Here is an 11,922-nt window from a genome sequence, read left to right on the forward strand (position 1 = left end):
CTTGCAGTATTCAGTAGACCGTATCAATAGCCCAGGGTACTGGACTCTTACTTGTCCTGTAGTACTCGGTAGATCGTATCAACAACCTTGGGTACTGGTCTCTTATATGTCTTGTAGTACTCGGTAGACTGTATCAGTAACCTAGGGTACTGGTCTCTTATATGTCTTGTAGTACTCGGTAGACTGTATCAGTAACCTAGGGTTATGGTCTCTTACATGTCTAGTATTACTCAATGGAATGTATCAATGTCTTTTGTCACATGTATTATATTCTTTTACCTTTCTCATTGTTCTCTTGGGCATATGTTTTCTTTTATTTTTCTGTTGCATTGAAGTGACTTTTCCAACAGCCTATGTTTAATCATTATATTGTACTTACAAGGAAGTACATATCAACAGCGCCGGAAAGTAGATGCTGTTATTAATTAGTTTGATTATTTCAGTTCAAGTTGAGCTTTTAAAATATGTTTCGTATTTTCTTCCTTTTTTGTTTTGTATGCTGTTAATTTCTGTATTATTAATTAAATAGATTAAGCTGTTAATTTCTGTATTTATTTATTAATTAAATAGATTACATTTTATCTAGTGTTGTTTTCTATTTTTCTCATTTTCAATAATATTCTTTTTTCTTATTATTCTTTTCTTCAGTTTTCATATTTATTTACGATTCTTTGAATATTCTTTATTGATGAATAATTATTTCCTTGATGTTAATAGCTTTCAATCATTTTTTTTTATCTAAGAAAACTAACTCATTTATTTTAGGCATGATATTTAAAGTTAAACCGGTGTTTAATGCATAAAAAACAAAATATTGAGATGGTTTTTCTTATCAATGATGATAAAAAACATTCCGGAAATAATGTATACCATCGGGTTTCTTCTAATCGTTAGAGACATCTCATAAATATTTAGTCAGCCCGCGGGCTGACTAGTTATGATACGAAGAACTTCAAATGCGTTTGCGTGTTTTGGAATTCTGGGAGGTAGTTCTGCAGTAAATCACTCTTGCTAATTTCATTTCAGTAAAATCAATATAGAATAAACCACAAAATCCCTATTTAACACCACCACGGTAATCTGTAAATTTAAATTCAACTCAAACAGGAAGGCCATATATGCTTTTTTATTTATAGAAGCTTTGTAAACAGCTCTAAACATTTAAAAAAAAAAACCTGGCTCGCAGAAATTTTACTGGTTCTCATCGGATCTACGCAATATACAGTTGTATGAATTTATTTCACGAAGTGATTGACGCGTCAATTGAAGGTCTTTGAAGTATATTGAAGGTATTTTACTTCTTTATTAAAATCTACAGCATAAACATTGGTTTATTACCGTCTTCCTTGGAAGACGGTATTATATAGTTGAAGTTTTTTTTACAGTCTTCAGACTATGCACTTCCTCTCTTCTGTGATTGGTAGAAATTGCATGATGAAAACAATTTTCAATTATTTCATTGGTTGAAATGCTGTTCAAGGCAAGGGAGATAACTTTCCGATGGTCTAATTTTCGTACGACTTAACAATTTTTCGATATTTCCAATCTTAAAAAAATGACAAAACGAACAACAAAATCAGCAGTAATTAATTCTAAATAACAATATTTTAAATAGCAATAACTAAACAGGTCTCTTTATTTTCATCAAGTTGCAAATAAGATTTGATTTTAATTGCTTGCTGGCTTTAAAATTTGCCTTTATTCTTTTCCCCTTAATTGTTTTAAGAAGGTAACATTTAACGGAATCGGCCGGGGTTTGCCGAAGGTCTCAGTCAGTTTACGGAGATGACCGGGCGACAACCGTGGTAGGGCTAATACAAGTAAAAATCTAATGCAGAAATTCGAAATCAAGAAATTCACAAGAATTAATACACGACTTTAAAGATGTAGATTAGTTTACTTTTAAAGGTTGTTGCTAAAGACGGTAAGCTTTTTAAAAAGCTCTACTTGTGTGTAACGTATTTGTTAATCTCATTTATTATTTGTACGACCTACTTTAGTAGTCTATTAGATTTCATGTACGACTTGTCTATTGTGTCTTTGTGTTCATGTTGATTTCCGGTTTAATAAATGTTGTTCTGTTTATCCTGAGTTTTTGCATCATCTGCCCCGAACAGGCACAAATATGAAACCTGGTGGCAGCGTTATAATACACAGGTGACTCTCGATCTCTTGAAGTTCAAAGGACCGCGAGAAAAGTTCAAGAGATCGAGGGGTTCGAGAGATGGAATGTAAATAAATTCCGGAATTTTCAGTTCCGATCATCGAAGTTCTACTTTTACAGATACCGGAAGTATACAAGCTCCAGACAGCTCAGTATTACGTTACGCTACAACTCCATATCATCGCTGCCACAGGCCTTTTGATATGACCTCGTTCAACCGTGGTTGACTGCGTGACGTCACAGTTAAATAAGGCGCGGTAAATTTTAGAGAATGCTAGATCTAAAAATTGTATATGATTATGCGAGCAAAATTCTGTTGATACATGAAATACATGCAAGCATTAGCGATCCCCTGTTTTAATATCTATCTTTTTTTTAAATATTTAATTTATCATGGTTTATACACCATGTGCACACGAGATGATTAATGTCTATTAAAAAAAAAAAAAAAAAAATTGAGTTATCTATTTGCTAAGTACAAAATTCAATATAAATCAAATGCACTTAGTATTTTAGTTCAGACAAAAAAAACATTAGGTCCATCACTAACAAGCTTTATGCCGCCTGTTTATTTACTGATTTATTGAATCGGTAAATAAAATTCATTATGTTCTTATTCGTACCACTCAAACGAACATAAATAATTTATAAAATAAACACAAACACGTATATTAGGATGTGAAGCGCTCTGATAGTGCAGTTTACTTATAATACACAGATTGTTACAAATACATATCAATCTTCTTTAATTGTCTTCCTTTCTACAAAATAAAACAAGATTTTTAAATATAAAATCTTTTCAAAACAAGTAAAGCAAGGGCGGGTGGGTGGGGATTCAGTTATATGCACTAAAAAGAGCCTTCGAATGGCTTTAGAATATTCTGTGCTAACAGCGGCCAGTTAAAACCCGTGCAATGAATATTTAAATGTCACCTGACAAGGTGACCAGCATTACAGCCAATAGATTACAGATATAAATAAACACGAACACGTGTTATTAGCAACATTGATAAATACATAAATTACACATTGACGCCGATTATATTATAGAACATAGAAATTGGTCAAGAATTAATATTATACACGATGATTAAACTGCTTAAAATTTTTTTTTACCGTTTTATCTTTCTTTTCTTTTCTCCACCCCGTTTTTTAAAAAATCTAATAACATGAATAAAGACGATTATTTTTCATTCCTCCGATTTTAGAATGGGGGGGGATATCAACGAAATAATTGAGGAAGTAAACAAATATTAAAAATCAAAATTCAATTTGCATTTTCAGCATCGATAAACAGGAACATAATATCTTTATAAAATATAAGCGGGCAGTCAGATTTTTTTTTGCAATACACCCCCCCCCCCCCAATAAGAGAGAGAGAGAGTAGCTAAAAAATGACTACAAACATATACCATTTTTGTTGGTTCAAATTTTTCATGCATACAAACAAATTTCGTTAATATGACCACGCCAATTTGAATGCATGAATATATGTATGCTTAAAGATATAAGGGGTGTCCTTTCAGTGAACAATTTCAACAGTAAATGGTTATGTTCGGACCCCCCCTCCCCCCCTCCCTTCCTCTATGTACAACGTACGTGATTAAAATTCTGTTCTTGCATTTATATCGGTCGTCATTTTATATAAATATTGATTCATCAAAACTTCTCAAAAAGTCGGGTCCTAGTAAGCATTAAATGCTGTTCCCATGTAGCATGCATTGTGTTGACAGAAAATTAGATATACAACGTAGGGACCAGTGGTGGATCCAGGAATTTCGTAACGGGGCGGGGGGGGGGGGGGCAGTAGAAGGCAGAGGGGGTCTGTGGCTGTACTGAAGCTCTAAGTGGGTCTAATGCATGGTCCTTTTGAGGGGCTGACAAGTCCTTACAAATAAGAGATGCTTTTCCTTGATTTTAGGATAATGGACATATAAATTTTATGTAGAAAAATTTCAAACAGGGAGGGGGGGGGCGGGGGCACGCCCGCACTGGATAGTGATGATAGTGTCTCCATCATTTGTAGAAAATCTTTCTCTGATTGGATAAAATGATATTTCGTTTCTTTCAATAACAATGTTATCATGCACCTTTATTACATTGGAGGGGGTAAGGATATTCAGAATTCTTTACTTCTTAGTTTTAAAATACAGTCACCACCTCCGTGCACTTTCCGTTGCAGTAACAGAATCACTCCATGATATTGTATTCATTTTTTCTGTTGAAAATACATGTACAATGTCTGTCTCCAATCCGACTTATGCTTGTCAAAGTTTTTGGTGTTTTTTTTTTAATTTTTACTTGCTATGCCCCCCCCCCCTTTACATACATACTTTTGAAATTGCTTAGTGCCCGATTATTATTCTAAAAACCTCAGTGTTTCAAGCATTTTAAAAAATTAGTTAGGGCTTATTGTAATTAAAAGTAATACAGTACAATGAATTTAACTCAATATAAAAGGGGGCAGCACAAATTTGCTCATGTCAACATTGTCCACAACTAAAAGAAGATGAGGGTTTTTTCTGTATCTTTGTATTTTTTCCATATTCAATTTGATTTAGTAAAGAGCAGAAATTTATCTCAAGTTGAATCCTTATGACATTTCAAAGTAAAATACATAATCTCTGTATGGCAGCAAAGGTACATGTATGATGGACTTGTATAATACTTATGAAAAACATTGCAAAATAAATACACATTTAGGGTGTTTTTTCTGGATGTCTAGTATCAAACTTATGATTGATAGTATCATACATAAATATAAGTTAACAACACACAATGAAACACTGATGTGATCATTTTATCATTTGCTTCTACATGTATTCAAATTAAAAGAAAAAATATGTTGAATAACATTTACTTCTTCTTCAAAATATGTATGTATAAAACAATGATAGATCTACATGTATAAAAGTTATCCCAGTTAAAGAAGAGTGACTTCTTTTGGGGGCTCATTTTGTCTCTGAAGATCATATCCACTGTTTTTGTCTTTGAAGATTTCAAGACCATATCCACTTTGATGGTAGTTTAGTGACTGAAACAGTGATGGTGACATTCATACATTTCTGTTTAGGTAGAAAGGTCCTTCAAAAATCAGTCTGAAAAATGAATTAATTGTGATAAATGCATACTTCTCACACTGTCTATTTACTTATACACACATATAAAAAAATATTAGTCATTTATGCATCTAAATTTATGAATAACAGATAAATGTAAGGCATTCCAACAAATTAGACAAGAGGCCTAGGGGCCACAGCGCTCACCTGAGCACATCGGGCTTGAATTTACCCCCCCCCCCCCCCCGGCGTTCATCATTTGAACAAACTAGAATCTACACTACCTGAGGATGATTCCATATAAATATCACTAATCATAGCTTTGAAGTACTTGAAAAGAAGATTTTAAAAGGTTTCTCTACATATCCCTATGTAAAACTTGGGTCGGCCATTTTGGCCCCACCCTTGCCCCGGGGGTCATGATTTGAACAAACTTGAATCTACACTACCTGAGGATGATTCCACATGAGTTTCATCTTTCTTGGCCCAGTGGTTCTGGAGAAGGATTTTTAAAGATATTTCCTATATATTCCTATGTAAAACTCGGGTCGGCCATTTTGGCCCCACCCTTGCCCCAGGGGTCATGATTTGAACAAACTTGAATCTACACTACCTGGGGATGATTCCACATGAGTTTCATCTTTCCTGGCTCAGTGGTTCTGGAGAATAAGATTTTAAAAGATTTTTCTATTATATTCCTATGTAAAACTAGGGTCGGCCATTTGGCCCCACCCTTGCCCCAGGGGTCATGATTTGAACAAACTTGAATCTACACTACCTGAGGATGATTCCACATGAGTTTCATCTTTCCTGGCCCAGTGGTTCTTGAGAAGAAGATTTTTAAAGATTTTTCCTATATATTCCTATGTAAAACTTGAGTCGGCCATTTTGGCCCCACCCTTGCCCCGGGGGTCATGATTTGAACAAACTTGAATCTACACTACCTGAGGATGATCCCACATAAGTTTCATCTTTCCTGGCCCAGCGGTTCTGGAGAAGATTTTTTAAAAATGCCATTAATTTTTAATAAATTCATAATTATCTCCCCTTGGAAAAGGGCGTGGCCCTTCATTTGAACAAACTTGAATCCCCTTCACCCAAGGATACTTTGTGCCAAGTTTGGTTGAAATTGGCCCAGTGGTTCTTGAGAAGAAGATGAAAATGTGAAAAGTTTACGACGACAACGACAACAACAACAATACAAGGACAGACAACGGACAAATTTTGATCAGAAAAGCTCACTTGAGCCTTCGGCTCAGGTGAGCTAATAATAAACACAATGTCATGCACATGTAGTTGTATGGTTACAAAACTACATCATGATCTTATGAATGATATCAGAAAACAAGACATTTACGAAACATTGATGCCCTGCATGGCAGCTTATGACAAAGATTGAAGTTTTTCAAATGCAAGTCAAAATCCAAAGATCAAGGTCAAATTTGGTTGTACCCACAGAAAGGTCTGTACATAAACAATACATATGTGAAATATGAAAGCAATAGACCCACACATCCAAATGTGAGCTGCGTTAAAGATTTTGTGGACAAACACGCAGACGGACAGCTAGACTGACGGAAGGACAAACAGGCCAAAAAATATATAATACTCCCAAATCTAAGAATACAGGGACATAACAATTAACAAGTCAAATACAATACATTATGATGTAACATTTTCCTGATTTACTCAAGCTTACTTTATACTAAAAAAAATAAAACTGTGGCTAGTGTAGGGATATTGCAATGTAGACATTTCTATTTAGTCTTTTAACCTAGTTAAAGAGTTTTCTCTTTATTTGCTTTTGCTGTATTTGTTGTAATGTACAGTATTCAGAACTGTTACATCATTAATTGTGAACTGATAGAATAAACCACATTTTAGATTTTTTTATCTTAGAAAATGAGATTCAGAATTTCATATATCAGAACAAAGACCAATTTATTTTAAAAATTTGAATTGTGACATTTTGCATAGGCATTGGAACTGGGGGGGGGGGGGGCAAAAATAGACATTATATAGGCATTGAAAATTGGGATTTACCCTTTTTTTGTTGGTTTAGCCCCCCCCCCCTCTTTCAATTTGCTTCCATGTTTTGATATGAATCACGATACAGTTCAAGTGTATCATGACATAACACAATTAACATCTAGCCATACTGTTACAATGTACATTTATAGTCTGCATAAATTTGTCTTTCCTCTCTAAACAGAAGAACACTGTTAATAAATATCATGCACTTCCTGATCTGTCCTAATCTTGATACTGTTTTGTGTGTTGAAGGAGATTATGATATTTGAATTTTTTACCTTCAATGTGATACTCAGGCAGTATCTGTTACAGTCATGAGTGGTCAGAAAGCTGGATCGTTAAAGCACCAGTCCACAGTCCTATATTTTGGGAATTAAGCCTTGGGTGACATTGAAGTCATATCCTAGTGTTGTCCTTATTCTCCCCCTTTCCTGTTAAAATCAAACTTTTATTTACTTCTCTATTACAATAGTATTCTTCATTTTCAATTCCTCAGTAGGAAATACTTGGATTTTCAAAATTTGTAGCTTGTATAGATACATGTACATGAGATCTACAATGTTGTACATGTAACATATGGTCTACATGCATGTACTTGTATAACCTAGTTGAATAATACAATGATTTTCTATAATTTTAGGACTTTATATGCTAGAATGAGATAATTAATTTATAATTTTAATGATGTGTTCTAACTCTTCTGGTCTATGCTATGATTAAACAGGTCCAGGAAATCACTATATTTAGATATATAGCTTAATTTACTTATACACTTTATTTACCTATAATAACATTTTTAAAAGTGTGTGTTTTGGTGAACAGTTTTCAGTCCATTTCAAAGTTGAAAACTTATATACTGTCTCATTATGCGTCTTTTTGTCTGCTTTTCATGAACAGAAATTTACTCCGAAATAGCTAAATAAAGCTATACTATATAGGTAAATAAAGCTATATAGGTAGATTTAGCTATATATATTAGCTAGCCTACATATATAGTGATTTTTCTGGACCTGTAAATTGGAAGAACTCATGGTCTAAATGGTTATCATAAAATTAACGATGGACATGTGTTACTCATTTACAGAAATTGTCTCGTCTTATACAGTATTCAAACTTTACTTTAATCACATCAATGTTTCCTCAGCCCTGTCATCACAGAATTCCAGCTTTCATTGAGCTCAGTCTAGAATTACAAAGTTCTTTGTTTTCTCGAATATTCTCATTATTATTGATGCCATTCGCACAACCATTAAATCAACCATGCCGCTTGCATCCTCAGTCTCGAATTTCTTTCAAATTCATTCAGAATGTGTTGTATTACAGCCATCAGACACGAAACTTCTCTCCGTTTCCAATGACGCATGGAAGCCGCCATTGCAACTTGGTGTAAACTACGCTTGAAAAAATAATCCGGATTTAATCGGATTGAAAAAATTACACCGTTACTTGCCGTTCTCAAAAATAAATAGACCGATTGTTATTTTTCTTTATTTTAATCAATAAACTTATATACAACACTCAGTTTGAAATTTTTGAAAACCGAATTACCCGCGCAAGCCAATTTTCCAGATTTTGGAAAAAGTTTGGAAAGCCTGTGGCAGTGGCGTTATTCGTAGGGCACGAAAGTAGTCCCGGAGAATCGACACTGTATGGAGTTTGGGAAGTATATGTAAATAATGTCATTGCACGTTTTCAATCGTATTTTACAGGTATTTTACTTGATATAAACAACAATGACTGTATTTCTAATAAATAAAACGTATTCCTAAAGATTTAATATTTATTTGTTCCTATTTCATGATGACATGAAACCCGAATAGCAATTATAGGTTTGGCTATTCTGCGGCTTGATCGGGTCCTTCACCAGTGTTAACCAGGTTTCTCTTAATCGGTATTCTATCCTTGAGAAAAGAATTTCTTGTGTAATATTTCCCATACTGGGATTATGTAGACTCTTTATAATCATAATGTAAGTTCATAGTCTATGGGAACTTGCTGAAACGAACATCTATAAATCAATTTTAAAAATTATCCTCTCGGTTTCAATTCAAAATAAGTTGTGAATTTGTTTCTAATTTACCCTTTGAAAAATAACCAATTGATTATAACAACACTCGGACGACCCACAGGTTTAGTGTCATCTATGTAAACACCCTATTAACACCTCCATGTCAGCCCAAGGCCTTCACTGTTTCCAGGTAGTCCAGACTGCATCAATTTTACGCTTGATTGGCGTGTATACACGTGCAATCAAATTCAAAACTTCGAGAGATAGAGAGTAACATTCAATGAAATATGTGTAACGGGACCCAGGTTTTGGTTCGAGAGATAGAGAACTTCGAGAGATCAGGAGTAAATTTGCTTAGTTATATAGAGGAAGAAAACGGGACCGGAGATTTACTTCGAGAGATAGGAGTTCCAGCCATCAAGAGTCACCTGTAAAAAGAACCTCACCTTTTGCGATACCTAGTCATGGATAAATTGAAAGCTCCGGAAACGCTGAATTTTGATGCTACAGATTTAGCTCACACGTGAAAAAAGGGAAAGAAGAATTCTCGCTCTATGTAGACCTAGCTATGGCAGAATCAGAGGAGAAACAGAAGGTAAAAATGCTTAAATACCTCATCGGAACACGTGGAAGAGAAGTGTATGACACACTAACATTCACAGATGCTGAAGAAAACAGAACTTTGAAGGTAATTTTAGAGAAGTTCGATGCCTATTGTAACCCTATGAAAAACGATAGTGTGGAAAGATACAAGTTTAATTCAAGGAATCAACAAAGTGGGGAAACAATCTACAGTTATGTGACTGAACTTAAGCTTTTAGCAGTACATAGTGGCTTTGGCGATTTAGAGGAGTCAATAGTCCGTGACCGCATTGTTTGTGGAATTAGAGACTTGCACCTACGTGAAAGACTTTAACGTGAATCTAGAGGGTAATCAGATTTATCCGGAACTTATATGCTATGTTACGATTGGTTCTATCTTTTATTTTTTGTGGACATGTGCTATCCTATGTATGTGCACTAATTTATTGTTTATTTGATCAGTCTATCATTCAACAATCAATTTCATAGCACTCAAATATGAATTGCTTTTGTTTCAGATGACTGTGTTCATTGCGTATTAAACATATGAAGCAAATAGACATCGTTCTTATTTATGAACACAGTCTCATCGGCACCGGAAGCAAACAAGTCTACTTTCACTTTCAATAACAACAATGCCAAAAATCAAGTGTCCCATCCCCGACTGTGAATATGAAACTGCAGACCTAGAAGCTGCCATCGTGGCTTCCCTACTTACAGTTCAAAGCACCATCCACTCATCTTTAAACGCACCTACCGCTAAAATAGAGAAAGTTAAACGCCCTTCCATATCAGCAGCTGGTACTAGTGAGGAATGGTCATACTTCATGTCAAGATGGTCCGACTACGTCAGCGCCACTAAGATTGAAGGCCGTGACAAAGCTGTTCAGCTCTTGGAATGCTGTGACGAACCCCTCAGGAAAGACCTCACACGATCTACTGGAGGCAGTCTCACAGATAAAACTGAGGAAACTATACTTTCAGCCATCAAAAAACTTGCTGTACGCGAAGAAAACACGATGGTGGCTAGGGTCACTCTCCATAATATGCGTCAAGACAGGGATGAACCAGTGCGTAATTTTAGTGCTAAACTTCGTGGGCAAGCAGGAGTCTGTAAATTTGTAATCACATGCCCCAACTGCAATCATGAGGTAAATTACACTGACACTATAGTTCGTGATGTACTTGCACGAGGCATAGCTGACCCTGACATTCAACTTGACCTCCTCGGGGACAAAAACCAAAACATGACTTTAGAGGAAGTCACCCAATTTGTTGAAGCCAAGGAAGCAGGAAAACGGTCTGCCTCTCGACTATTAGACACAAACGCTGCAGCAACTACTAGCTGTTATAAGAGGACAAAGCAAATAGCACTGAAGGACAAGAATGAAACATGCTCCTACTGTGGGAAAAAAGGTCATGGCAGACATGCACCAGCTCGTACCCGCAAAACAGAATGTCCTGCCTATGGTCACAAGTGCGGACATTGCAACAAGGACCATCACTTAGAGGCTCTTTGTCGAAGCAAAGACAAGGAAAAACTCCCTACAGCCTCTACAGACACCCACAGCTATGAAGGTGGTGTATTTGAATCCCTCTGTGTCCTATCCGACATCACCTCCAATCACCACTCAAACAAATCAATCGCATTAGATCATCATCTTTATGACCATCTATCAGACACATGGATCAGAAAGCGTTCCAAACCTCAACCATTCATCAATCTTATTATCAAATCCTTACCTGAGGACCACAAAGCACTGGGTTTCTCATTGAATGCACCACAAAGAACCATAAAACTCCCAGCTATGGCCGACACAGGATGTCAGAGCTGCCTGGCAGGAATTAAGGTTATCCACAAACTGGGACTTACAAAATCTGACCTCATTCCAGTGACAATGAAGATGCATGCTGCCAACAATAGGGGCATTACAATCCTCGGAGCAACCATCCTTCTCATATCTGGAATAGACAACCATGGCAAGCCAGTCGAGACCAGGCAAATGACATATGTGACTGACAATTCTGATAAACTATTCCTTAGTAGAGAAGCTTGTGTTGCACTTGGAATCATCCCA

The sequence above is a fragment of the Saccostrea cucullata genome, unplaced genomic scaffold (genome assembly GCF_032062105.1).
Source record: "Saccostrea cucullata isolate Sc308-1 unplaced genomic scaffold, CSIRO_AGI_Scuc_v1 ctg2372, whole genome shotgun sequence".
Lineage (NCBI taxonomy): Eukaryota > Metazoa > Mollusca > Bivalvia > Ostreida > Ostreidae > Saccostrea > Saccostrea cuccullata.